This window comes from Schistocerca cancellata, unplaced genomic scaffold (genome assembly GCF_023864275.1).
Source record: "Schistocerca cancellata isolate TAMUIC-IGC-003103 unplaced genomic scaffold, iqSchCanc2.1 HiC_scaffold_540, whole genome shotgun sequence".
Taxonomy (NCBI): Eukaryota; Metazoa; Arthropoda; class Insecta; order Orthoptera; family Acrididae; genus Schistocerca; species Schistocerca cancellata.
In genome coordinates, this window is record NW_026046554.1 from 42,501 (window position 1) to 46,266 (window position 3,766).

Here is a 3,766-nt window from a genome sequence, read left to right on the forward strand (position 1 = left end):
CCACCACAGGAACCCGAACGCCAGTGCCTGCGTCGCACGAAGTAGTCAACCGACAATCACCCCACCCGCACCCGCACCCGCACCCGCACGTGCCCCACCCCAACCGCCGAAATCGCAACTCCAGCGGATGAACGGCGGACTCTTCCCGCACTCGTACGTTGCAATCCACCCCTATATCTTGCGTTTCACGAAGAGTTATATCCAATATGCCAAATTCCCGCTGTCCCTATACATGCTGTAAGTCTGTGCACACAATATGAACCACACCTCAGCGAGACACTCTATCACACATTACTCTCTGCTGTAACAGACACAGATACAATATGTAAGCACCAGCATGGACCAACGTCCGGTGCATCCTCTCCGCCACAGTACACCATCCACACTATGATAACCACACCAGGGAGTCCAATTCTAAAATAGAATATCCCACCCGTCCGACATCCACAACTGCTCAGATAAGCCACCAACACCCACACATGTCCTACACAGGGGTGCACCCAACACCACCACACTGCCACCTGTTACGGCACAGAAACAATGGCAGGAATGAATCACACAGGTGTGCCGCAACCACAGACGCGGCGCGCCTCAGTCACGAGCGAAAAGCGCATAAGCGCATCCTGACGAGACATAACTGCTGTGACATACTGACGCTGCCTCAGACATTCACTTACAATGATCACTACCAACGAACCTCGCCCCCCCCCCCCCAACAACACACTCTCTTACCACGTTGTGTACTGTAATCCAACCCATTTCGCACCTTAACCTAACCCATTTTGCACCTTAACCTAACCAAATTCGTAACGCAATTTGTACCACAATTTCTACCGCAATGTAACGCAATTTGTACCGCAATGTAACGCAATTTGTACCGCAATGTAACGCAATTTGTACCGCAATGTAACGCAATTTGTACCGCAATGTAACGCAATTTGTACCGCAATGTAACGCAATTTGTACCGCAATGTAACGCAATTTGTACCGCAATGTAACGCAATTTGTACCGCAATGTAACGCAATTTGTACCGCAATGTAACGCAATTTGTACCGCAATGTAACGCAATTTGTACCGCAATGTAACCCAAGTTGTGCCTTAACCTAACCCAAGTTGTGCCTTAACCTAACCCAAGTTGTGCCTTAACCTAACCCAAGTTGTGCCTTAACCTAACCCAAGTTGTGCCTTAACCTAACCCAAGTTGTGCCTTAACCTAACCCAAGTTGTGCCTTAACCTAACCCAAGTTGTGCCTTAACCTAACCCAAGTTGTGCCTTAACCTAACCCAAGTTGTGCCTTAACCTAACCCAAGTTGTGCCTTAACCTAACCCAAGTTGTGCCTTAACCTAACCCAAGTTGTGCCTTAACCTAACCCAAGTTGTGCCTTAACCTAACCCAAGTTGTGCCTTAACCTAACCCAAGTTGTGCCTTAACCTAACCCAAGTTGTGCCTTAACCTAACCCAAGTTGTGCCTTAACCTAACCCAAGTTGTGCCTTAACCTAACCCAAGTTGTGCCTTAACCTAACCCACGTTGTGCCTTAACCTAACCAAGTTGTGCCTTAACCTAACCACGTTGTGCCTTAACCTAACCCACGTTGTGCCTTAACCTAACCCACGTTGTGCCTTAACCTAACCCACGTTGTGCCTTAACCTAACCCACGTTGTGCCTTAACCTAACCCACGTTGTGCCTTAACCTAACCCACGTTGTGCCTTAACCTAACCCACGTTGTGCCTTAACCTAACCCACGTTGTGCCTTAACCTAACCCACGTTGTGCCTTAACCTAACCCACGTTGTGCCTTAACCTAACCCACGTTGTGCCTTAACCTAACCCACGTTGTGCCTTAACCTAACCCACGTTGTGCCTTAACCTAACCCACGTTGTGCCTTAACCTAACCCACGTTGTGCCTTAACCTAACCCACGTTGTGCCTTAACCTAACCCACGTTGTGCCTTAACCTACCCACGTTGTGCCTTAACCTAACCCACGTTGTGCCTTAACCTAACCCACGTTGTGCCTTAACCTGCTCTGTAATTGGCATATGACACGTTACATTAATCTAGTGTTGTCTAACCACAACCCTCTGAATATAGTTCGCTACTCGCACCGCCCCACCCTCTTGTGTATCGTTTCATGTTCAACACTTCGCAAGTGTTGCTTACTTTTTACATGCTCCCGCTGTACACTGTAATGTGGACGACTGCAGGATGTACATCGCCCCCCCCCCTCCCCCCCCCCTGCCTTCGCACGCTGGTCGTTCAGGTGCTTGCGTGTTCAATGCCCTTCGCAGCTGTTCACTGGCATTCGCATGTCGAAGCGCTCAGTCTACGTCGTGGTACGGCCTGTGTCCACTGTCCGCTGATGTCGTAAGCTTAACCCTCACATTGTACTGCACATAGGTCCGTATGTACTGAATGATACGCTGTGGCACATGTGTGACCGTACAACGACTGCGCCCAACAACAGCGAACCATACGGTCCAAATGTTGTGCACTCAGCCACGTGCCGTCTCCCCATAACAGCTACATTGCAGTGTGGTACGCCATAGAGACGTGTGGAGTAACGGACGCCCTGGATGGCGATCAGCATGAGCGTCTGTTGATGTAGTGGCGCGTGTATTCAAACGTAGTCGTCTCTTCTCACACAGTGTGATAGCATGGTGCACCGCGTTCCACATCTGCGACATGGTACAGATGCTGGTTGACAGTCGGTGTCGTAATGGACATCGCATACGTAGGGGGCCACCTCCCACGTGTTCTCTAGTCGTGCACATTTTGTTGCGTGTATGTGGGCAGACGTAGTGTGTCGTGGCACCTAACAGACAGGTATGCAATAATCGTTGCATTTGCAAACTGGGATGGACGTCTACGTTTGCTGGTGACGTTACGCAAATGAACAACTGGTAAACCCATTGTGGTGCGGTTGTTGTTGCTGGAGGTAAATCAGTAAGGGCAAATCTGTGTGTGAAGCGATACGCGGCGGTGGCTGGGTGGGACCGTCCCCGGCCGGTGAGGGGGGGGCCGCCCGGCGTGCTGGCCGCGCGGTGCGTGGGCGCACGCGCTACAGCCGGCTGGTGGGGGCGCCCAGTGGCAGGCGCGCCGGCCGACGGACGCGGCAGGCGGCGCAGCTGCGCGCCGGGGCACCCTGCGCGCGGCGCCGGGCGGCCAAAGTGGGTCCTCGCGGGGCCCGGTGCGAAGCGCGGTGGACATCTGCAGTGTGCTGGTCCGACTGAGGACTGTGTGCGTTGAGGATGCGCCGCCGCCCGGCACTCGGCGCCGCGACGCCGTCTGCTGCTCGGTCGCCCCAGCGGTTCTCGCTGGTGGTTTGTATCGCAGTTGTGCAGACGTGTTGGCACGTGCGCTGTGCTGGGAGAGTTCGCTTCGGCACCCACGTGGGGCCTTTGCCCTTCTGTGGCGCTGGCGTTGGAGCTGCCGGTCACCGTAGGTGGCGCGTGTTGTCTCCCGCCGGCAATGCCACGACAGCACGCTCCCGGGCCTCTGTCGGCAGCGGCAAGCTCAGTTGGGAGCACGGGTGGTCGCACCTAAAGCGTCTACTCGCCTAACTCCGGGCGATTGCGCCTCTCTCGAACCCGACCAAGTACTTAGGACGGCGCTGCGCGCCGCCGGGACCTGAGAGGGTTTCGAGGTGTATTGTGCAGGGGAGCTCAGCCTCCTCCTGTTTGCAGAATAATTGAGCGGACGCTTGCGTGTTCGCGCGGGCCCCTGGGACACACTCCCGGGCGGCCGGCTGCTCAGCTCTAGTTG